At 44.0% G+C, this 26,056-nt stretch overlaps 1 long non-coding RNA gene across 4 annotated transcripts; it reads left to right on the top strand.

Annotated features, from left to right (window-relative positions):
- The first annotated feature begins 6,531 nt into the window (after positions 1-6,531).
- On the top strand, positions 6,532-19,348 carry LOC118242165 (uncharacterized). Of its 4 annotated transcripts, XR_014117050.1 has the most exons (8): positions 6,532-6,838; positions 7,805-8,679; positions 8,860-8,997; positions 9,102-9,221; positions 11,191-11,331; positions 12,640-12,772; positions 13,162-13,409; positions 14,759-14,812. It is a non-coding gene; the product is annotated as an uncharacterized LOC118242165 (long non-coding RNA). The 4 variants fall into 4 exon arrangements; XR_014117051.1 differs by lacking the exons at positions 13,162-13,409; positions 14,759-14,812 and adding an exon at positions 18,672-19,348 and having other exon boundaries at positions 6,534-6,838; positions 12,640-12,796; XR_014117049.1 differs by having other exon boundaries at positions 6,536-6,838; positions 13,162-14,806.
- Positions 19,349-26,056: the final 6,708 nt, after the last annotated feature.

The following is a 26,056-nucleotide window of genomic DNA, read 5'->3' as shown; positions in this document are numbered from 1 at the left end:
CAGGCAAATGGGAATCATGAAGAGACCACAAGGAAAGCAGCTACAGCCAAATACCTACAACGAGTGAGGCACAACCTGAGAAGTGAGCTGAATGGGAAAATCAAGATCCAAGCTATCAACACGCCTGCCCTGCCAGTCATCAGGTACCCCGCTGGCATACTTAGCTGGCCTATGGAGGAGACAGAAGCCACTGACATCAGGACAAGGAAACCCCCTTACAATACTCGGAGGGTTTCATCCCAACATCAGGAAATAGGAACATGAAAAGCATGAGAAATACCAAAGGGCTGAAGGAAGAGAGGGAAAAAAAGTGGGAAGTGAAGGCAACTGTGGATGGACAGGCAGAAAACCTGAGCCTGAAGGAAAAGTCCGCCCGGAGGTCGAGTGGGGAATCCTATATATATATATATATATGAAATATGAATACATGTATAGGAGAGTGACCTACTTGGCATATGTCTTCTCTAGCAAAGCAGGCCAGAACTCGTTTCGTGTTTTGCAATGCACAAAAATGAGTTTTCCTTTGATCGTTGGCAGTTTGTCATCTATCACAACATCAGTCCATTCTCCAGATCTCCAGAACTGTGTAAAATAACATAAATGGCCTAACTAACGCAGAATAAAATAGACAATAAATAAGACATTTTCTATGTGGGTACTGAAAAAATTACACGGTCATTTGAGATATGAATATACCATAATCTAAAATTGGTACGTTATTTATTTGTATACTTGGATTAAAAAAAAATACAGATAGAACACTATGGATTGCTGCACTTGCCCTGAAGTGAAATATTCCTGCATAGTCTTTTCCAAATGACTGATCCCGAGAAACAACCCGATCCATGATGTCTTTCCGAAATGTAATCGCCCATATCGCAGCCAGAAACCAGCAGTTTCCTAGGAAACAAAAGAGTAATCTCTGACACGCTGCAGTGAACATCTCCTGTTTGTTTGTACTTATTCTCAATATAAGTCTAATCTGATTTCATACAGAAATAGAAAAATTTGACATTCATTAGAGTTAATACAAGTGAAGTTTGTATTAACTGTATTAAGTTTGTTCATGTAAAAATGTATGTTTGTAGGGTTTAAAGTGGTATATCTCCACAAAAGCAAATAATCATCCATGATACTCAGTTAAAGTTACCAAGTTGTCCTTGGGAGAAGTCAAATCTGGATTCCCCATCTATAACTAGACAGGGGTCTTTCACCAGCTCCTGAGAAAAGGGGATGAACAAATAAATTATACAAATGAATATGCGAAATAATCATTTCAGATATAAAACAAGTTTGTCCATGAATCAATGCCGTTTTTTACTAAGCTTTCTGTGAATGTAGTTGTAACAGTGTGCATACTAGCCATAATGTATTATGCTGAACATGCCTGGTGTCTCATTTAAATACATCAGACTGTCTGTAGAAGGAGATGTGGCTGGTTTGATTGAGCAAGAAAAGTCCCCACGATTATATCTCACAGTCCTCCTCAAACACACATATCTCACAGTCCTCCTCAAACACACATATCTCACAGTCCTCCTCAAACACACATATCTCACACTCCTCCTCAAACACACATATCTCACACTCCTCCTCAAACACACATATCACACTCCTCCTCAAACACACATATCACACTCCTCCTCAAACACACATATCTCACACTCCTCCTCAAACACACATATCTCACACTCCTCCTCAAACACACATATCTCTGCCTTCCTCAAACACACATCTCACTCCTCCTCAAACACCCATATCTTACAGTCCTCCTCAAACACATATCTTTCACTCCTCCTCAAACACCCATATCTTTCACTCCTCCTCAAACACATATCTTTCACTCCTCCTCAAACACATATCTTTCACTCCTCCTCAAACACATATCTTTCACTCCTCCTCAAACACATATCTTTCACTCCTCCTCAAACACATATCTTTCACTCTTCCTCAAACACATATCTTTCACTCTTCCTCAAACACACCTATCTCACACTCCTCCTCAAACACACATATCTCTGCCTTCCTCAAACACACATCTCACTCCTCCTCAAACACCCATATCTTACAGTCCTCCTCAAACACATATCTTTCACTCCTCCTCAAACACCCATATCTTTCACTCCTCCTCAAACACATATCTTTCACTCCTCCTCAAACACATATCTTTCACTCCTCCTCAAACACATATCTTTCACTCCTCCTCAAACACATATCTTTCACTCCTCCTCAAACACATATCTTTCACTCCTCCTCAAACACACCTATCTCACACTCCTCCTCAAACACACATATCTCAGCCCTCCTCAAACACACTTTGGTGATTGGGGACTTTGGTGATTGGGAGATTTGTCCATAGATCAGAGCTTTCAATAGTCTGTGCTCTACACAGTTTATGATGATGGCTTTCTTTTTTGATTTTGTTAACACAACTCTTTAATTCAGCACTTTTCCTACCACAATTGCAATTAAAAATCTACATTTCTTTTTTTTCCATTTTGCTGAATTGTTCCTTTAAACAATACAAAATAAAATAATCAATGATAAATAAACAATACACAATAAAAACTCTCATATGAATAATCACACGGATAAGACAATCATACTACCCCTCAGAAAAAATACTTTTATGAAAACTTGAAAAGTATAAAATAAATTAGAAGATGCTAATTTGTCAAAGCGTAAAATTAATAAACACAGGCATTTACTGTCAGATTAAGAAATTCTGATAAATGCTAGCATACCGAAGGCTCATCCAGACCACTTTATCCATGTCAGCATGGGACAGCAGGCCTGCGCCGATGGAGCGCTTGCTTGGAGGGAATTTCTCATCAGTGTATTTCTCTTTTTTCCTGCTGTATTCCTGCTGCAGCTGCTGGAAGAAACATCATGGGATTGGCAGGAGAGCCTGCACCAGTGTTGGGAGGAGGCATTTCTGTACGTCTGCTCAGAGAGAAACACATGCAGGACTCACAGCATCTACAGTGTTTAGATCTGTGATGGCAAATCTAGCTCAGGGTTTATGTCTGTACAGGCAATCAGGATAAGCCCATGAGCCCACCTTTGCCTGTTGTTGTAACTTTAACAGGGCAGTGGTAGCTCAGTGGCTATGGTACTTGACTAGCAATCAGAAGGTTGCTGGTTCAAGCTCCGTTGCTGCCAAGATGCCTCTGTTGGGCCCCTGAGCAAGACCCTTATCCCTCAAGTTGTGTTCAGTCATAATTATAAGTTGCTTTGAATAAAAGCATTAGATAAACATAAGAACTATTATCTGGATGGAGTTCTGTTTATGATAGAATATATCAATAATTGCAAAAGTATCTTCAAACCATGTACTTGCACAGCGCTAGTCAGACCTGACTAAATGCGTTTTCCACAACACAGTGACACAATGTCTCCAACACCTACATTAGTAATTGCAGGAATGGAAGAATAAATACTTACATCCTTAAATAGTGCACAGTGTGGGTGTTTTTTTTTTGGGGGGGGGGGGGGGTCAAGAGAGATTAGATGAAATAGAGAGAGATTATATAATAAAGTTTATGTACTATTTGACCATATAAGTCTTTTTAAATTCTTCTTCTAAATATATTATGTTCTTTCAACCTTGTCTAGCATTTGGAAGGCTTCTGCTCCATCATTTTATCAGTAAAGTTGTATTTGTAAAGTGACAAACCACCATTTTATAAGTTATTGTTATTTGCAAGTCAGACAGACAATGGAATATTTTGAAATAGACCTATTTCCTGAGAAACCCAGAGAACATGGAACAGGAGTTAGAGGACCAGCTAAAAGCCATTAGACTTGTTTATATTTCATGTCTTCGTTTTGAATCACTGTGCCTGTTTCCCCTTTTAATAAATCAAACTAATAAATCAAGTTGAAAACATATTTGTATATGAAATGTATTTGCATCACTAAAGTGGGAATAAAAATCTATATCTCTCATACTTTTACAATCACACTTTTGCTGTGACTCAGAAACAAGCTTTCTTACCAGAGGTGGATATTCTGAAGTTGAAGGGCCGTCTTCCTCATGGTTTACACTCCCAGCTCTCTGTGAGCAGCAGCACAGGTGTAAAAAGGTCTCTAGGTGACTGGGCTGAGAAACAGGCCTCTCACTTCCACCATTCTTACAGCTTGTTTCGTTTTCTTCTCCCTCGGGGCAGACAGTTACCATTATCTCTTCCTTTTACTTTCACACTGCCCTCTCTCTTCAAAGGAAGGCCCTCATGCACACGCCTTGGTCCTTTTGCATAGCAACTGCAAAGAATTGAGTGTGTTTAACAGAAGGTGGAAGGAATCCCAATTAGATACAGATCTCTACTCATACAGCTCTTTCTTCGAAATCCACCTCTGAAATTTCTGCCGCAAAGCTTTACACCTACGAAGAAGAACCGTAAGCGTGTGTAGCTGCGTCTCCCTCACCCAGCTCCTCAAAATGTTTTTCTCAAGACGAACGAGAGCAGCTGCTCATATTCAGTAACCGTGTGCTGCAACCATCTCCTCTATGATAGCTCTGCAACATCTTTCCAGACCTCCATCACAGATGCCTCCATAACACTGTGTCATGTGCCGACTTCCCCTTAAGACAGCTCACTCTAGATATGTCCAACAAAAATGGCTTCTTCCCAGTTACACTCTCTTCCCAGTGTCTTGTTCTCACCCAGATTGGACAGGCTCACCCTACACAAACCACCCTCAGGAGATTTACATGGTTCGGTGGGGCTAAATCAAACTGTGATTATTCTGAATGCTTCTTGTTATCTCTGCTGTCTGCCCTCAGCAGGCTTGGCTCAGCGTGGTGTCTGCATCATATAGTGAGTGACATGGAGTGACTCTACTGCATGCACACACCTCTGCTTTCTTCTGTGTGTCCTTTAAATGGAAGATTTTCAGAATACTCTTATAATAGTTCTTACACACACACACACACACACACACACACACACACACACACACACACACACACACACACACACACACACACACACAACACTACCTACTGTAGTGCTTAAAACACACACACTCACACACACATATATATGAAGAAAAATAACTTGTACTGCCTGTTTTAGTGGTCTGTGACACACCTGTGTGGCCTCACTGTCAGACATCTTGATGGCACATCAGCCTACATGTACTAGAAAAGGAGAAGAATGGGGGGCAGGAGACAAGAAGACACACCTCTGTGACTTCCTGTAGATACATCTCAGTCAACCTAAGGAAAAGAACAGGATAATCGCAGGACATGTTTATTTATATTTATTTAACATATCGAACATAAATTGTTTAAATAATGAAATGTAAATAAAATGTTAAATATAGGGACAACAGGACTACTTTGACTACTATATAAAAGTAACGACGAATGGTCACAGTGTCCATTTCCTTAGTCTCCACCAATAGAAATGAGCAGTTTGGTTTTGAGATGGTAATTCAACGTTCAGTCGGTATTCAGCAACAAATTCAGTGACTTTTATTTTGCACTATCTAAGCTAAATTCCTTTACTACCTATTAACTGGAGCAGCGCACTAAGGTCTGCCGCCGGATAACGCAGCTATGTACTCACACTGCCATCTGCTGGATACTCCAAGCACTGACATCATTTAATATAAAGTAATTAACTGTTACAATGTGGCATTTCCATTCACAGCAGTACCCGTCTATCCAGAGTCCGTTATAGAAGTGCTTCGCTCTCTCCTGTCATTATGTCAGTGCTAATAGTGAGAGTATCGGAGCCGGTTTATGAGGAGCCTGACCACTTCATATTCCATTCATTATATCAAAAAAAAAAAAAAAAGCACTGCAAAACGCCAGATTAGGTCAAAAGTAATTTTGCAATATAAGTGATATGAACATAAAATGACAATGTGGTATAAATGTGGTATAAAATGGACTTAAAGGGGACGCAGTCTGATCTGATTGGCCAGCTCGTCCACTCTGTTCTGATTGGTCAATCGCCAGACCGGTTCTGCCCCTTCGAGTTCCCCTCTTAACAGTGTGCAGACAGATCCCTTCTCTCCGGTGCAGCTGTAAACACAAGAGTGTTTGAAATGCTGTTCATGGGCAAAAGAAAAGATGCAGTTCTCTGCAGGCAGGCAGAACGCAGCGTGATACATAAAAATACCAGGGTCGTTAGAAACCTAATTAGCCGGTTAGCAGGAGCCTACATATGAGCACTCATTTGACTTGAAAATAGTTCAGTAATAATGAATAGATCTTCAGACAAACACACTTTCATATCTGAAGCCTGATAAATTAATTTCTGTACAAGGCCTAATTTATCCATGTTTGTAGCTTAGAAAAGACAGAAAATAACAAAGCAATTCATCAAATGTATATATGTAAATATATTTAGCCAGGGATGTATTAAAAGTAATAGAACTAAACATATTCATGTGTGTTTTGTCCCAATCTTCAAGATTACATGCGGGGAAGGCTAGTGTCAAACCGTACGATCCCTTCCTCTCACCAGCTGGAGAGGCTGGCGCATTTTCAGACGCATCTGTGGCAAGACGCACGGCTGTGATGCTGCAGTTCACCAGTCCACCAGGGGCAACCACGAGATACGCGATCCCATCCAACAGCAGTCCCTGAGGAAACGGCAGAGTAGCTCCCACTCTGATGCAGAAGCTTCCTCAAGCCCAAGCCTCATGGGCAGGTGCCCGCCTCTGGATCGGTGCTCGCCCATGGACACGTGTACGCCCGATAGGCTCCGGTCTTTTCTACGGACACCTGTGCCCCCACCGGTGGTGGTCAAGTCCAGTCGGCTCCCCAGGCCGTTGGGTGTACACAAGATAGCCAAGGCTGTGGACGAGGCCTGTGAGGTGCCAGGTGAGTTCCTTTGCTGGAAGACTTAGACTTAAAGCACTTAGAGTAACAATGATCAGCACAGGGGCCATAGTCAGCTCCCCAGTTTTACACATAAACCTTTTCTGTAATGAACTAAAATACTGAATATTTAGAAAAGACAGAGCTTCAGGCCATCATAAATACACAGCAGCTAGCATAACCTTAAGGAAAGTATTATTAATAATCAATGGAAAGTTAATGAACAGTATGAAAATTTTGTCTCCATGGATTCAGTGAGCAGGAAGGAAAGTATTGTCTCTGTGGGAACAGCGGCAGTAAAGAACAATAAAATATGTCTGGAGTCTGTAGCTAGCAAGCTGTGTAGTATGAGAGCCCAAATTAACCAGGGGAAGGGCTCAGGGGCCTGTCGTGAGGCTGTAGGCAACCGGGCCATCCAGAATGTAGTAGGATCCGGTCAGGGCTCAGAGACTAGCAAACTAGCCAGCAGCAAGGCCGGCCCAAAGACAGCTTCGTTCAGTCAGGGGGCGGCACCAAGATCCCACAACAAGCCGGCTGAGTAAAGCGATGTCCCTAGTGCTGCAGGAGGCAGTCAGGGTGAAGGAGAAGTGGCCGAGACTCTGAACCTGATTAGGCAGCAGCCTCTGGCTAGTCCTGAACTGGCCCTCAGTCAGGCGTCTCAGCTCCTGGAGGATGAGGACTGGTAGGCTTTTACTGAGCTACAGACTGAAGATACGGCTGAACAAAGATTAGACCAAGCTAGGCATTGTGTTTTAGTCCAATAGCCAGCAAAGAGCCGTAATTACCAAGGATACGTAAAAATAATTGCATGCTTTGGACATATAAAGATAAAAAAGTCAGGGGCACTCTGACAAGGAAGACATTGTTTCTGTGTTGTTAAATTTAGATTTTATCGATGAAACCTGTTTAGCATCACTAATGTCACAACAGCAGGTATGTACACTGTGTTCTAACGCTGTTTTGGATCAGGGAGAAGAAGACGGACGGCCTCACTCTGGTGCGGTCTCTGGCCCAGAACCACGCCCACGTCCTGCTGCCCAAGCCCCATCACGTGTGCCTGGCCGTGGTGGAGGAGGGGAGGGGCCACTCAGGGACCAAAGATTCTATAATCAAACAGTTTGACATTTTGTAGTCCCAGCTGGTCTTACTCTATTTTACGACCAACACGTGGCTCACTGTTGTCTCCACCTCTCTCACTCTCACTCTCTCACTCTCTCTCTCACTCTCTCTCACTCTCACTCTCTCTCTCTGTCTCTCTCTCTCTCTCTCTGTCTCACTCTCTCTCTCTCTCTCTATCTCTCTCTCTCTCTATCTCTGTCTCTATCTCTGTCTCTCTCTCTCTCTCTCTCTCTCACTCTCTCTCTCTCTCTCTCACTCTGTCTCTCTCTCTCTCTCTCTCTGTCTCTCTCTCACTCTCTCTCTGTCTCTCTCTCACTCTGTCTCTGTCTCTCTCTCACTCTGTCTCACTCTGTCTCTCTCTCTCTCTCTCACTCTGTCTCTCTCTCCCTCACTCTCTCTCTCTCTCTCTCTCTCTCTCTCTCTCTCTCACTCTGTCTCTCTGTCTCTCTCACTCTCTCTCTCTCTCCCTTCCCCTTCTTTGTGTCCACTGTCTCAGATGAAGAACCTGCGCTCCACGGTGTCGCCATGACAACGCTGGCGCACGTGTTCGTCCGGCTGCGGAAGGCCATGGACCCCGAGGCGGCGTTGGCCGCCCGCAACCTGTTGCAGAAGCCGTGCGAGAGCAGCCCGTTCATCAGGGAGGCCGTGGACCTGGCACTCAGCGCCGTGGTGCAGAGCTGCTCTCCCTGACAGGCCATGCAAGTTCTGCTGGCTGGGGGACTCAGGTAGAATCACCTCACCAACACCTCAACAGATGCATGTTGAAAACACAGTCGTGCAGGCATCTGAGCAAAACAAATGACACTCCCGGAAGAGGCTTTTAGTAGAAGACAGGAGCACATGTATAGTACAGCACAGCTCGGTCAATACCAGGTCGCTCCAGTTTTTTTTCTTTAACCTTCCAGCCACCGAAGCGGTGCTGTGAGGAAAACAACTGCGCTTCATCTGGGAGCTTCCTGCCTGCTCACCGGCAGGAGGGCCATGACAGAGCGCTTCCTCACTGCCATCAGCCGATTGGCTCTGGATGCTGCACAGGAAGTCAGGTAGGCAGCTCACTTCCTTTTTATGGCCCTGGAGTTAGCACTATAACTATCACCATTCATCAACCAGCCATGAGAGTAATGAAAAAAAAAATATCTCCTCTCAGGTTCCATGCCAGAAACTGTATAAAGTTTTTGGCCACCCATAAAGACTGCATCAGGATGGTGGAAACATTTCTGCCCCCGAAGGATTGATCATCTGTTAAAGATATCATCATAAATGGCAGGTAAAACTAAGAGTGAGATAACGAACAACCATAACCAAGTTTATATCATATCATTTTTATATATGGAAAATTATAGTACTAATCAGATTTTTTTGTCATCTCTTTGATACACACCGATTAAAATGTACATGTCACAGGATGAGATCAGCAACAGAGTTTACATCAACAAACCACCTCATAGATCAAATAACAGCTTTTACCACACAGTTCCCTTCTCATCAGTAGACAAAAACACCGGCTACGCTACAAACGTCACGTCACTTCTGACCCATGTGAACTACACCATCTCTAGACCTTCTTTTTCTTTTCTTAGTGCATGTTTAATGGTATTTAAAATCTATCCCTTTAGGGCCTCCATGTTGGCCACATCTGTAGGATGTATTGAGTCTGTACTTCAGACAGGCCTGCTGGCTTTGACTCTGTTTACTAGAGTCTCAAATGGCCTCAGGTTCTAATATGCTGGCTGATCTGGGTTAGGTGGGTCCTTAGAGTTTGTTTTCAAGGGACTTTTCAGCAGGAGAGAGGATGGTGCTTTCATGCCAAGCTGTGTTAATAGCAAATCTTAGTTCTGGTATCCAGCATTTGCAGGATCAGTGGTTGTCTCTGATGTAGGATGCTTTTCGAGGTTTGGTTTTCCTGAGATTGTGTCGAGATTCTTCCATTTCAAAATGATTGAGGCCAGGAATCACTATAAGCCTTAGACATTGTTTTAGATATGTGCAAAATAATAGCAGTCTAACATCACTAATGTATTTAATTACTGATTTTGGCAGAAAAGATATTACAACATGGGAAAAAATGAATGACTAGGTGCAGCCGAGTAATGGGCAACCAACACAATCAACAGTCATGACATGCACGCTGCTAATTGGGTGTAATTGACTCATTTAATGAAAGGGGCGAGTTCAAATTAATAGCAGTGTGGAGTTCAATTAGTGAGGTCATTCATTCTATGAAGAAACAAGTGTCAATTATGGCCCTTATTTAAAGAAAGAGAGCAGCAAATGTTGTAACCTGCTGGTTTTAGCCCTTGCTCAGTGAGTAAAATGGGTCGTTCCAGACATTGTACCGAAGGAGAGAGAACTTTGATCAAGAAGTTGATTGGAGAGGGGAAAACATATAAAGAAGTGCAGAAAATAATTGGCTGCTCAGCTAAAATGATCTCAAATGCTTTAAAATGGCAAATAAAACCCAAAACACGTGGTAGGAAAAGAAATACTACCATCATAGAATAACAAGAATGGCAAAGAAGCATCCAATGATCAGCTCCAGGAAATTCAAAGAAGATGTTCAGTTAGCTTTGAGTGCTGCAACAATCAAAAGATGCCTACATGAAGACAAACTATTTGCAAGAAACCCTTGTAAAGTACCACTGCTGAAAAAAAGACATGTTGAATAGGTTACAGTTTTCCAAAGAACACATTGACTGGCCTAAAGAGAAGTGGTGCAACATTCTATGGACAGATGAGAGCAAGATTGTTCTTATTGGGTCTAAAGGCCACAGTTTGTGAGAGGACCCATAAACACTGAATTCAAGCCACAGTACACTTTGAAGACTGTAAAACATGGAGGTGCAAGCATAATGGTTTAGGGATGTTTCTCATACTTTGGAGTGGAGTCAGACCCATTAATCGCATACCATGGACCAGTTTGAATATATCAAAATACTGGAAGAGGTCATGTTGTCTTATGCTGAAGAAGAAATGCCCTTGACACTGATATTTTTTTGAACAGCCCATTATTCTTTTTTCTACATTTTCAGTTTAAAAATTTATATTTTCGTGTTTTCATTTGTAATTGAACGTGCAGTGCTCCCAGTGCCTGTGTATATGGAAATAAATGCTATTATGAGGCTTGAGCTTTTTCTCAGTTGTTTTAAACACATTGCTATTATTTTGCACATAACTGTATATCAATGGCCTGATCTATGTACTCCTTGGATTTCATGGCTTGGTTTTTGTCCTGACAGGCAGTGCAAACTGTGGGCCCTTATATATCCAGATGTGTGCCACTCCAATCAAGTTTCCCAAGGATACTTGTCGCAAACAGTATGCACCTGACAACAATTTGGAGCACTACAGCAAAGGGTCCAAATACGTTTATGAATAAGGTGAACAAATAACTTGTCATAAAGGAACACTTGTTCAGTTATGTCATACAGCAAAACGGACAGACGGACAGATGCAGGGCCACAGCAGTGTTTATATCGAAAATGCAGCGATGTCATAATGATGTTTAAAAAAATCTAGTTAAAAAAAAAAAAAAAGTCTGAAAGCATAGGACTTCCCTGGAATTTTATGTGTGGAATGAAGAATTCCTTGATACAGAACATGGACATTAGATATTATAAGTAGATTTTGAATTCCTGCTATTTACTACATACCAATAATGCAGCTTTTGTACTCAAATGTGTGCTCCAATCTAAAACATACAAAAATCGAACAGCACAATGCTCTGTTGCAATTGAGAGTTCCTAACAGATTTTTGCCCTGTATTAAATAAAAATAAAATAAAATGTTCCGGTGCACAGCTTACAGAACTGTTGCATATAGCTAAAAACAAAATTATTTGCTATGTTTTTTTCATTTTGTCCTGCATTAAAAAAATGAGCACAGCTTAGAGAACTGTCCCATACAAAGAGACCCAGAATGGATGACCAAATAACCCATGAGAAAAACTATTGGTATAAATATTAATAAGAATGTAAACATCAAAACATATGTGAAACTGTCTATTGATTATTTGATAAATTTAAGTAAAATAATTAAAGTCCAAGCACTTAAACTTGAGTCAAGCTATTTGTAAAAAGGAATGACTTCATGGCAAAATGGAGTGATGGAAAACAAAGTGTTAACCACAAATAAGTTGTGTTTTGTTTTTCTTGGTATTTATTTAAGGGGTAATAGAGATGGTACACATGCACAGGCATTTAAAGTATCTGAGTGTGGATTACAAAGAAACTGGGTGAATGCTCGAATGCATTGACTAACTTGAAATATTCCAGTATAAACTCTTTTTATTTTGAAATCACATATGATAATAAAATGCCAGAATCGTTGGTTAGCTAACCAGCTAGCTCACCAACTAAATATCTAGGCTGGTTAGCAAGCACATAAAAATTAGCTGCAATATTAACATTTTTTATTACATTTATGAGTTAACATACTGCAATATAATTAAAACCTGGTCTACTTATTTGAGATGTTTAATCCATAAGCCTTTCCTGCATTTCGCTGTCCGATGGAAACTGTCCAAACGTAGCTAGTAAGCAGGCTAGTTAACCTATCTAGGTTAGCAAGGACCACAGGGTGGTCTTTCATTTTGGGTCCAGCATTTGCAGTGGCGAGTAATCTGTTGTTATTCACACACATGCAGGAGAAACTATTCAGTGTCTAAAGACCCGCTCCTCTCCTGACAGGCCACTACATCAGCGACATAGCTGAGGAAGAAGGGGAAAGCTCATTCAACGACTCAAAAGTGTCAGGAATGACCGAACCGGCTGAACGGATGCGCAGGACAAGAAGTGCCTACCTGCTTTTCTACATGCACAGGTAGTAGGTCACCATCTCAGTCAGGTACATGCACTGAAACTCAGCACAAATAGTGGAGAGGCTGAGTTTCAACTCCTGTTTTGCTGTTCTGTCCAGTGGAGCTGGAGAAAGAAACACAGTCCCATGGGGTAATAACCCCCTAAACCCCACACCAACCATGCCATGACTGGAGTCAGTTGGGTTCAAGAGCAGTAATCTGGTGCTTGCTGGAGTAATACATTAAACCTTGTAATTTTTCTTTGTTAATCCACACAGCAACCCATCCTGTGCATCACACTGTTAACCTAGATGTTCCCTAGTTCATCTTAGAATGTAGGGATGCTGTAAGAAAATGGTGCGTCATTTGTGGTGATGCTTGATTTAGCCAAACGGTGTTTTCATCTCTCCAGGCTAAAGCATTCGATGCCTGGTCTCAGAGGAAAGAGTCTGTGTGCCTTGAAGGTGGATGAAGTGTCAGAAATGACAGGCTGTGTTGACAGCCAGATGACAACAGACCATGACAGCACTGTTGTTACAATGTGTTTTTTGTTTCATCTTCTTGACTACTGGCAAAGGAACAGAACAAAGTGGCATAACTGTCATTTGCTCTGGAAAGCAAAATCAATTGGAGTTCTTTGACTTGCTGAACAAACTCTAGGTACAAGGCCCACATACAGGAAACAAACTGACACTACACAGTGGTTAGAAGAAATTACAGTTAACCTGGCTGCACAGAACATTAACATGTTGCTAAAGTGGTGCAATCAAATCCAATCCTGTGTATTACCTGTCATCCAGCACTTAGTGTGGAAAACACTTCAGTGGAGTATATCCCCTAATCGGTCTAAAACACACAGGAAGCCTTCTTAGTCTGTTGTCCTAAAAATCTGATAAAGTGCTGAGTTTCGTTCACTGATGACACCCAATTTCAGAATTTGACACCAGATTCCCCAAGAGGTTCTCCTCAAAGTTCCTTAAGGAACATGATACCTCCTTCCAGGAGCTAGATGAACACGTGTATGACTCTGAGATACACATCAACCATGTCTTCAACCAGATGCAATCCATAAGAGAAAGCTCAAAATCAGGCTTCATTACATCCCAAGCAAGCAACTGCAGCATCGCATACCAAGTTGTACTAGGGAAAATGAGGATGAAGATTTTTCCTAGTTTAGCTCTCCAACCAAGATAGGGAATGTCATCAACAATGAGCAAAGACTAGCCAAAACATTTTACATTATGGTAAAATATGAATTAGTGATAACCAGGAACATAAATAGACATGACAACTCAGAGACCTGGAGCTGGTAGTCAACTCACCACAGCTGGTAATCATGAATGTGTGCCTAGCTGATAAACTAGAACTATCTTAAGGGTATACAGCACTTTCCTCTTAAAACAACCCCTTTACTCAGATGCTGAGCTGTTGTTTTAATGTTTGTGGCTTGTGTCGATATTCATATTAATGAAAAGGCTTTATTGTAAGTTTCAAAATTATTATTTTTTGTGACCGGACCACTTTTCAAAACATGCTGCATGCACATTCAATGAGACCCAGAGAGGAATACTAAATAACTCAGGTGAAATCTAAGAAATAAATTAAAGTAATAATAGAAGCATCAAAACCTATGTGAAACTATATATTCATTACATGTAGATTTCGGTGTGTATTTTAAAATGCAAGTTAAAATGTTGATTGTCAAGCTGTTTGCGGAAAAGTAATATAACAAATATGTCAGAATGGAGAATAGAGTAAAGTATCATTTATAGTATCATTTACATGAAGGAACATGAACCTAGAGGCAGCAAAAACAGGGCAAAGCAGTTAAAAAACAACATGCAAACAAATAAAACCCCCTGTTGTTGGCTAGCGATTTCTATGAACTAGAAATGTGCAGGTTTTAACATTTTGTGCACAAGAACACAGTGTAGAATATAAATGTGTAAGTTTTTACATAATGTTGTGGTCAAACTGTCTTTTTTCATTTTTGAATGTTTTTCCTTCAGATCCTTCCTGCTGGTATAATTGAAGATGGTTCTGACAGATTAGGGGCAGGCTCTTGGGGTTCTGACAGATTAGGGGCGGGCTCTTGGGGTTCTGACAGATTAGGGGCGGGCTCTTGGGGTTCTGACAGATTAGGGGTGGGCTTTTGGGGTTCTGACATATTAGGGGTGGGCTCTTGGGGTTCTGACATATTAGGGGCGGGCTCTTGGGGTTTTGACAGATTAGGGGCGGGCTCTTGGGGATGGTTCTGACAGATTAGGGGCGGGCTCTTGGGGATGGTTTTGACAGATTAGGGGCGGGCTCTTGGGGATGGTTCTGACAGATTAGGGGCGGGCTCTTGGGGATGGTTCTGACAGATTAGGGGCGGGCTCTTGGGGATGGTTCTGACAGATTAGGGGCGGGCTCTTGGGGATGGTTCTGACAGATTAGGGGCGGGCTCTTGGGGATGATTCTGACAGATTAGGGGCGGGCTCTTGGGGATGATTCTGACAGATTAGGGGCGGGCTCTTGGGGTTCTGACAGATTAGGGGCGGGCTCTTGGGGTTTTGACAGATTAGGGGCAGGCTCTTGGGGATGGTTCTGACAGATTAGGGGCGGGCTCTTGGGGATGATTCTGACAGATTAGGGGCGGGCTCTTGGGGTTTTGACAGATTAGGGGCAGGCTCTTGGGGATGGTTCTGACAGATTAGGGGCGGGCTCTTGGGGATGATTCTGACAGATTAGGGGCGGGCTCTTGGGGTTCTGACAGATTAGGGGTGGGCTCTTGGGGATGGTTCTGACAGATTAGGGGCGGGCTCTTGGGGATGGTTCTGACAGATTGGGGGCGACCAAATGAGGGCATTTCTCTTGGCGCATGCTATTGGCTAATGGCTCCTGGTTTTGTGACTGACAGCATACTACAAAAAGCCTTCTCCAGAAGATGGCAGACGAGGATGAACGTAGACAGGTTAGATAGGTTAAAAGCAACATTTGGGTTAATCTAATTCGTAATAATTTAATAGTAAATCTTAACAATTTTTTAATGAAGTTTTCCATACCATGACTTTACGTGAGGCAACTGTGTGACATGGATCAGATTCTGTTTGTTGACCTCACAATTTTTCCCCATCACTGAAAAGCAGTTGATGGGCAAAATGAGGGTTTATCTGATGTTGCCGTGTCACCCGTTCTGCGACTTGTATTCGATGGGCTTGGTTGCCCTTGGTGACATGTTGCAGTGGTGGGTAGACAGAATTAGCTGAACTGAGGCATGGCTAACCCCAGAGATGCATGGCAACTGCTGTGGTGAGGGAATTTGCAGAATGAGGCCAGAAGAGCAGTTTTTGGTTTATTGGTGACAGAGCCTGTTTCTTTGGAATTTGGCAAGAATTTTGGCATTTGCACTGTAAGTAATGTGAAGCCTGTTTGGATGGTGTTGGTTGAAACCTTCTGCGATAACACGTGTGCTTTGTTCAAGTGATGAAATGAGGAGGATCTACATGTTCTGCTTCTCCTTTTATCGCCTGTACAGAAAAGAAATCACTATTTCAACGAGCATGAAAAATGTTACGTTGACACGAATCACACCACTATTTTTCTGGTGAAATTCTCTATGGGTTTCTCACACACCTACCTTTCCATTTGAAAAACTAAAGTTGAATTCAACATGGCAGCATTCAATGTTGGTCACATGACCAAACAGGTTTCCCCCCTTCTCCTTGTGTCTTGGATCACCATCTGCCAAACCGTTTTCATTTTATATGGGCGTATCCTTAATTTTGAGACACTCAGTATATTTGTTTTGGCATATAATCTGCATCAGCATGGTCCATCTAACTAGAAGAGCCACTTGCACACCTATGCAAGCAGTTTCAGAGGTTCAAGGATTCCACTTACTGCTCACAATTAGTCTTCATTTCAAAGTGGTTTTAATTGAGCAACAGAACACGAGTGTGTAATCGTGAATGCCATCAAGACTGTGATTTGGTCACAGTGAATAATCGCAGCAGTAATGCTTAAAACTGATTAGCTTAGTTTGATTTTGTGTGTTGATGTAAATACACACACACACCACCACCACCACCACTAAAAACAACAAAACAACAATCAGTTTATTTATGCTTGTATCAATACTAGTAGTACCTTTTGAGCTAACTGTAACACTGCAAATATTTAAACCTTCTTCAAAGGATGACATATACTATTAGCAATTCGTCTGAGATCCATCCAAGATTCAGCAAAGGATCACCACAAATTTCAGCTAATACAGGGGCATTCAGAGCCTTGCAGAACCAATGTTGGTCACACGGCGGCAGAAAAGCACAGAGTAAAAATGAATTCCCTAGCACTGAATATACAGCCTCCTTTCTCCCCTGATGCCAATTTCCAGAGGCCCTGTACAGAACCGCAGTCTCACTGTAAGTAACCGTCTCTGAGCTACTGTTCTCCCTCTGACAGGTGATTAGTATGCTGTCACTTCTGTCAGTTTACATAAAGCGCATCAGTTTGACAAGTCAATCAACTAATCATTGATTAGTCTGAAAAAATAACAATATTTTAGAAATCATCTAGTTTTGGCTGGCCATCATTCACTGTCCCTTGCGAAGTAATGTATCGGTTTGAGGGTCTGTTCTCTGCCTATGTGCATGGGCTGTGTTATGTGTAATGTTGTGTGAAAAATGAATGACACCACCTGACTGCACAGAGGTGTGGAAGTTTGCCACAGCCGCTAATAACTCCAGTCCATCATGCCTGGGGCCACCTGCCTGCCTCTGCTCACACTCTCCCATGACATATTTATGGAAGTGCAAGCAAGACACCGGCACACATTACAAGGATAATGGAAATGAGGTTTCGACCTCAGGGTGAGCTATTTACGTGTTCGGAAGGTGGGCATCATGTTAGAATTCCGGAGCGGGAAGCTGATGTAAGATACCCTGCAACTTTTCAGATGGTACCAGTCAGCCCAAACTTCCTGGAAAAGTCACCCAATTCCATCATGTGCCGCTGAGTCTGCTGCCATCGTGTCAGTCCTGGTCTGCACACCACCCCAAAGCTAATGGGCCACAGGGTGTCAGCACTGTCTTAGTAACACACTTTAAAATGCATAATTAAAAAGCTTAGAGTTTCAGTGAAGCACCTCTGGACTTGGAATGCCTTCAGGATGTATGGATAATACTGAGGCATCCGCCACTGGACTAAGGGAATGAGCCAATGGGGAAAGCGGAGAGGAGTATGGAAAGAACCCCCAGAATGCTGTGCGCTTCTGTGCATACTTTATTTGGTTTAATAGATGAATCATTAAATCCTTTTTTGTGCGAGTTTGGTTCAATTGGTCTTGTTGTTCCCTTTTTGCTAAAAATTAGCATTTTTGAAATGTTACCATCATTGTGATGTGCTTTGTGTTTAGCTACCTTCTTCACATTTTCTCCTCCAAAGGGTTTTGGTTTCTGATTGTTTGCTTGTGTGTGGGTCTTTGTAAAGTCTCTGCACTTTGCAAATGGCCTGTTCCTCAAGTATAAGTACTGTTCAGTTTTTCTATGGCACTCTTATACTGTCTGAGAAAGACTTGTTAAAGCTATTTGCAGATCATGTACAGAATAGCCAACATCTTAAACTCAGCAGTCCTCCATAATGTTTCCTAACCCTAAAATCTCCCGTAGAGCACTAACACAGGTACAAGGGCAGGAATGTACTTCATGGTTGTAAAGGAAAAGGAACAGTTTGGCTGGCAAAAGCTTTTGATTTAGATTATTTTTAGACATGCGCATAAAAGCGACTAAAGTTTCTTGAAGTGTTCCACTGTATCTAGGGGGTGTTTAAAGTGAACTCATTCTCACAGAATAGTTTCAACTGTGGTCACACTCGGGCTCAACTCTTAGTATAAATGTATATGTGGATCAACGTTTTTCTAACCTGTTGTTCATTTTCTCTCAGACTCCCGGGCCTGGGTTGATTGAAACCTCTCGCCATGTGAGTGATGCGTGGAGGCCTGCTGGTCTGCTTTGGTTTTGGGGCCCATTTGTTCTGTCACGCTCCGTGATTGGGGAATGAGCTGTGGCTAAATAACATCGCATAATGTTTCCCTGCCTTACTGACGGCTGCTGCTGGGAGCCAACGCAAGCAGCCTGACTGCGTCGCTCGGCAGGGCCCTCGGCGGCGTGTGACGTCATGCTGTTTATAAAACTCTGGATCTGCCAGGCCGAGCTCATTTTCCTCGGCTCGCTCTTTTAATTTCAAGCGGAGACCCTCCACGTTAGCGGTATGCTCTCAAATTTAGATCCTATGCTGGCAGGACTGATATGTGTTTAGAGAAGGAGTCACGGAGGAAGAGGAAGAGGAGTCAGAGAGGTTTGTGGGATTGTATTACTTTAACAAAACAGAACCTTCTCTTGAAATGTTGTACCTAAACACCAACCTACAGGATGCAGCTAAGGAGACAGAAGTCCAGTGACCTGCTGGATTTACTGCTAAACACCTGGATTTAGCAAGTGTTTCCTGCGAAACACCAGAGGAATGCAAATTGCTTGTGAACATACCAACAAACAACTACTGTGTGTTTGCTCCAAGAACTAAAGGGAGTTTGAACTTTTAATAAACGAACTCATTTGTCAGTTGTTAATAAATATGTACCACTCCTGCACATCACACCTTCAAGTGCTCCGACAAGAGGATAAATGCAAGTGTGTGCAGGCGTTGGGCTGGACACAACCATCTTACATCTTACATGGCTTTAGTGATGCTGAGGTCACCCGTCAGTCCTGACCTTGGAGAGCTGTATGCGCATGCACGCACGCACATGCACATGCACGCACGCACAAAATGGCAAAGGAGACTAGATAATGATCCCTCCATGACTCTGTCAGCAACCTGCCAATTCACAAACGGGCCAATACACACTAGGGCCCAGTTAGTTCTTAAAAGCACAACACCCAGCTTCTACGGCCCGTGCCAAAATTAGTCCTGAACCTAAACTAAACATTACAGTTTTACTCTAACACTAGGCTTGAGGAAACCTCCCATGGTGTCTGCATGGTTGAAATTGGATGGCAAAGCAAAGAAGGTACCTTGAGGCCCCTTTGAACTGAATCATTGAGTACTAGTCATTTTAACCAATCGCACAGTGTCTAACTAAGAAATGTCTTTGCAGATTTATTTGTCAAAGAAAGAAAAACAGTCACAAGGTTCTGCCTGTTTTCCTTTCTTTCTCCCTCCATCTCTGTTTTCCCCCTCTCTCTCTCTCTCTCTCGCTCTCTCTCTATCTCTCTATCTCTCTGTTCCCCGAGCAGCTCTGTGCTCTGACAGCTATTACGAGGCTCACTATTGCTCTGCAGTGGCGGAGGAACTGGGGGGTGGGGGGGCAGAGTCCCAGAGTCCCCGCCTGCCCCAGCTGTCAGGACCTGAGACCGGGAGGAAGAAAGCTTCCCCCGCCCGCAAACTCCCCCCCCCCCCGCAACGCTTCATAGCAACCCCAAACACGGCACCCCGACTCCAGCTGGCTAATGAGAGGGAGAGGGGAAGGTGATTTAATACCGCCTGGACCTAGAGCCTGGGAATGCCACATGACACCATTCCTGACCAGCTAGACTTTGCATGTTTAAAAACCATTCAGCTTTATTACAGCCCCGCCTTCCGAAGCCCTCGCTAATGCGCCTTAATGCCCAGATTTATGTGCATCCCATCTGAAGTGTTTGGACAGTTGTGGGGAATGCACCTCATTGATGCCAGCCTGGCATCAATGCCCTTCCCATTGGACAGTGACAGAAAAGAAAAATGCAACATTGCTTGCATAGAGATCAAGTGGCACCTCACTAACTACCCAGCTGGAGACACGCTAACGAGCTTGTTGTGCACAGGCACGTCGCTTTGTGCCGAAGGCTTATGCGTCGTGACCCTCTCTGGGGCTCCACGCATCTTACTGCAGCTGCGAATGTTGCCAAAGAGGTGTATGACGTTATCCCTGCTTACAATTTTTAAGCCCCACTGAAAACGACTGGACCGAGAGAATGTGCCTAATACCTTGATCTGTTGTTGTAGAGTGGGTAAAACCTAAACGGAGGCTCATGGAGTCTGTGTGTGGTGGCGCACGCTGGCACAGAAAGTGTCCTGATACGCCTCTGCTCGTATGCCATGTGGCCCTGCTCCGTGCGCGATGCACAGAGCGGTGACTTGATCATGGCAGGGGGGAGTCCCTACAGATCCACCCTACCCCGCGCGCCTGCCCTCGTCTGGGGCACGCACGTCCAGGCTTCTGTGTGAGAGCGTGATGGATGGGGCTCGTAAAGGGCCGGTTCAGCTTGGGGTGCCTCTCTCAAGTGGCCCGTTTCTCAGAGCTCCATCCGGCTGGACGGGCCCAGCCCTAACAGGAACGCCGCGGTTTTTCCCACTTCTGGACACACGCCAGACCAATCCATCAAGCACAAGCTTTTCCTGGGAAGAGGGATCCACTTCTTTTACTGACCACCCCTCTCTATCTTTTCCTCCCTTCCTTCCTCGCTTTCTCTTTCTCTCTCTCACTCATTCTCTCTCTTTACAATCTCTCTTTCCTTCCTTTCTCTGCGGTGAACGCACCATACGCCAAACACATTGAGTGTGACGAGGGTTTGGAGTGTGGAAAGGCTTCAGGTTGGGGGTGGTGGGATGGTGTGTGTGTGTGTGTGTTGAGAATCCTCTCAGCGGGGTAGTTGGAGGCTGTTGACATAACTTCAAGCAGCGTCCAAGCCGCAGAGTCTGCTGCGTGTATCAAGCTGGGCTCCCTCATGGTCTCTCCCCTCCTCTTCGTGAGCTCAGCCAATCCCTGTCCTTCCTCAGTCAGAGCGCGGCCACCAGGGGCCGCTGTGTAGCAGTTCTTCTCGGGTTCCTGCTGGAGTCTGTGCAGAGCTTTGGGGAACGGGGGAAAAAAAACCCAAAACACCCCACTCCCAGCAGTTCTGGTGTTTGGCTCTGGCTGTTTCCTGAGCGTATGCCACAGATCTCGCCCCGTGAACCCAGAGGCGCAGCTCGCTCTCACACACAAAGCCGTCCGGTTGTGCTTGCACGCTGGGACCGGGGCAGTCAGTTCACTCCTCAGTTCACACGTCACCATCAGGGCTCAGTCTGACCTAGAGGTGTCCGAGAATAGGTGATCAAGTTCACCGTTACCTTTTAAACAATCTTTTCAGCACTTGTTGCTAATTGCAAGCACAGTTCCTGCAGTTCCGGACACGGCCACTAGGAGGAAGCAGAACACTGTTCTGTGCCATCTACCTGCTTTTGTGTATCCTCCACTATGGGCAAATTGGGGAAGCTTTGAACAAGTTTAGGTTAGTCAGTCAGAACAAGTGCAGTGGAGATATCTTCAGGGTGTTTACTTAAACACAGCAATGAGTGCTCCATTGATTCGACAGCTAGCTTGTTTTCAGCAACCCTGACGTGAGAGCAGTTGACTTTTGTTTGTGTCCCAGTGGTAGATCTGAGTCTGCTCTCTGCTCCAGATACAGCGCTGCTGAACCAATGCCGTCCAACACCGTTGTGATTTTTCAGTATAAAGGCTTCAGCTTATAGCAGGCCTAGCAACAGGCCTCTAGCAAATCAATACATACAGGCGGAGGGGCTTTGCAGGGCGCAGGGCCGGGGGCCAGGGATGGGGGCGACTGAAAACCCAAAGGAAACCCTGTTTGTTGCTACCCCTCAGCTGTATTATTAATTATCTTCTTGCGAGACGTGAAGGACGAGCAGCCGTGTGTGTTTGGAATTCTTAAGAAGGTGCAGGCATTTGTGTTGTGAAGAGAGAGAGAGAGAGGGACAGAGAGAGAGAGAGAGAGAGAGAGAGAGAGAGAGGAGGGTGGGGAGGGAGCTCGTTAAACAGTACAGGAGATCATTAAGATCAGTAAGATCTCCAGAAGTCAGAAGTTTATTCCCCTTCTGTTGTCCTGGCCTGTAGAGATAATGTGATTGGATGAAAATGTAATGATGTTGCTTGGGAGAGGTGTCCGGTCCGGGCGGGCGTTTGTCCATATCAGCTTGATCTAATTGGAGCAGAGCTAACAGCAGGTCTGCAGAGTGTGTGCCGTGCGCCGTGCGCCACAGAAGAAGCTCCAACCCGACCGGGCTAGTGTACCTCTTACTTTTTGTCTTTCTTTCTATCCTCTTGGGTTTGTCATGTACCTTTCTGTGTTCTAGACCTTGTAACATGTCTCGTCTGTCAGCAGCTCGGCAAAGGGCTTGTTGTTGTGGGTTTGGGCAGAGTAATTGCAGGCTAATGTAAACATGTCAGTAGCATGCTCCATGCTGACTCAGGTTAGCCTGAAACAGGTTTGGCACATCCCTAGATCTGGATGAGAAATGACATGTGCTTGTCTTCTGGGTTGTCATTTATTGAAACTTTTTCACCACACACTTGCTTCGTGCCATTACAAATACACACACACACACACACACACACACAGAGAGAGAGAGAGAGAGCGAGAAAGTGAGATGTATTCATTCATTCACATGTTCACATTCATTCATTCACATGTTCTACCAAACCAAGTTCACTTTGCCTCACTGGTGTGTCCCACCGCAGGACCTGTTTCCAGGAGCGGGGTTTGGTAACAGACAGGAACTGCCCTGGCCTCCGTCGTGCTGCCGGCGTGGTGATTGTTCTGACGTGCCACTTCACCGGGGTAGAACACAGTGCCCTCTGCGTTAGCTCAGACACGGCGGAAGATTTATCTCCACGATCCCATCAAAGCTTGATGCTGGTCTGCCATGGGTGCTCCTCCCTGTCCCGGAACACGTGGCCTTCCTGACCACATCTGTCCCATTTCGCTAACCTGGTTAAGGCCCCACTCTGATGTGACATCCCTCACGACCGGAGATTAGAGAGTGTCCAGCTCCGAATCTGATCGGCGGCACTGGGAATGTTTTTTTTCCTGGCTGTCGATCCTCCATGTCACCGTGCCTGCATCTTCCCTACGATGACGGAAAAAACAACTGACTAATGCTAATAATTATATTCAAAATAACAACAACAACAACAACAACAACAGAAAAAGCTACATCAAGAGAACGTAGTGAAGTGAAATGACACAGATGTCCTGTTCAGACACGCCCAGCGTTTAGTCCTGCATAGGTGCCAGGACACACACCGTCATGTGTTTCCACACAGTCGCGTGTTTCCTGCATGGTCTAAAAATGGCAGCTCACATATGTCTCACTCTAAATGGAGTAAGAGTCTTTCTCTCTCTTGTTTGACAGGGTTAGTTGGTATTCTATCATTTCATTTCATTTTGTCTGTTTGAGAGCTATAATTACCCATCGAGGCCAAGGAAGTCTCCATTTAAAATGACATGTCTCTCCTATGGTGAAAGATCCAGTTTCCCCACTGGATATTCTTAGTCCCGCTATTTAAATCCTGTGTTATTATTTTTCATTTTGGATTCTTTTCTGTAATCGTTCTACTCAGACCCGTGGCGTTTTATTTGGCAAAGCTAGCGGGACGAAACTTTTACATACAAATCTTTCTAAATGGTGTTCGTTCTTTCTTTCTTTTTCAAGTCTGAATTAGGACAGACTGTACAGCTCGACCCACCATGACAGATTGCGACACCTCATTGTTAGTTTCGAATCAGGAAACTTTTCATCGAACAATTTGCCTCTCAGGGTCTCAAACAACTGCTGATCACTCTCCTGGTCTGTGTGGCACGCTTTAATGCAAAGGGCTTTGGGTAAACCTCTGGGCACCTTTGTCTTGAAGCTGACATATCTTCTTTGCATCATAGGCTGGGGACATAGTTCACACGCACAGGGACACCAGAAATCAGTGATATTTAATAGTTTTCTTTTGAGATATTCGAACCCGCAGGTTGTGGGATTTTTTTTTTTTTTGTCTAAGCTCCTTACAAATTGCTAGGTTGAGTAGTGAGAGCCCTGATGTAAGACGCCTGCTCCTTGAGTTTCCACTTTTATTGGAAGAGCAGATTATGAAGAATATGAAGGTCTTGTGTTTACAGCAAGGCCCAGTGTGCACGCGCCACGGGTTAAGACGGGAACTCTGTGTAAACAGGCTAACCAAACTGCCTGCACGCCAACCAACCAGAATAAAACAAGTCTGTGGGCCCACTTCACCATCTCACCGCCGTCTCTAATTCTGAGTCATGAGTCCAGGCCAGACTCCCCGAAAGCACCGCAGCACAACATGCTGCACACAAGTTCCCATAATTCAGCACGCACACACACAAAAGTAAAGTGTATCAACCTTTTAAAAAAAACACGTGCAGAAATTCTCTTTTTTCATTATTTCTCTCTCTCTCTCTCTCTCACACACACACACACAAACATACTCACGTAAACACACATCTACACTCCCTTTTACATTCACAGGCAATTACACGCCTCTCTGGTTCTCCTTATATTAAAAGCTTCCTTTGTTGGGTTGCCGCCCTCTAAATGGCTTGCGTGTGCACGCGTTTTCTTAGCTTGATCGTGCACAGCTGCCGCTGAACGGAGAGCAGGGAGGGGGAGCGATCATTACATTAACCCCCATTAACCCTGCCATCAGTGGGGCAGCAGCCAAACACAGGTGCAGCCATAGACACGGCTCTGTTACGGCCTGGTCGCACCGTGTGTCTCGCCGCTCAACACACGGCTGCTTCACAGAAGCAGGCGAAAGACACACACACAGGCAGACAGACACATACAAGCACGCACAAAAAAATAAAATCAAGGATGGGACACCACACAGATCAGACTATGGGATGAAGCAGGCAGGACTGGTATGAGTTGGAGAGTATTCTGGGATTGTAAATCCTTGCAAAGTTCAATAGTTGTGCTGAGCTGCTACCCTGCAGTGATACTCAGAAGTAGTGATCTTCTTTGTTGATTGTGGGACCTGTTTTCAATGCCTAACTCAAATCTCAATTTATTAACAAACAAAGAAAGGTGTGTCCCCAATTTATAAATAAACAAAGGTGTGTCCTGCTTTTCACATGGTCTCAGCACAGCTATTTTGCTTTGGATTCTCACACAGTGATGAAAAGCATGTTAAGAAAGAGAGGAATTCTCCCTTCAAATCAGCATGTCTCACTGAATCTGCTGTGTACATGGCAGTGTTCTCATGCACAGTGCATACAGTGTGCCACACCTAAGTACAGGTGCTCTATTACCCCAGAGCTCAATCATTACAATACAACAAGCAGAAATGGATCAATTTTCTTCTCACACTGGGGAGACACTCTCTGCTGTCTGCCTCCCTATTCCACAGCCTGCTGGTGAGGACTGTTTAAACTCAGACCGAGCTAGAACTCATTTCTAAATGCATTTTGTCACACCCTTGTTTTCGTGGGTTTTTTTTCCAGAGG

This window comes from Electrophorus electricus, chromosome 14 (assembly GCF_041902795.1).
Source record: "Electrophorus electricus isolate QZ-2024a chromosome 14, ASM4190279v1, whole genome shotgun sequence".
Classification (NCBI taxonomy): domain Eukaryota; kingdom Metazoa; phylum Chordata; class Actinopteri; order Gymnotiformes; family Gymnotidae; genus Electrophorus; species Electrophorus electricus.
Note: the sequence above shows the minus strand (reverse complement) of the source record. Positions and strands in the feature narration are given on the sequence as shown.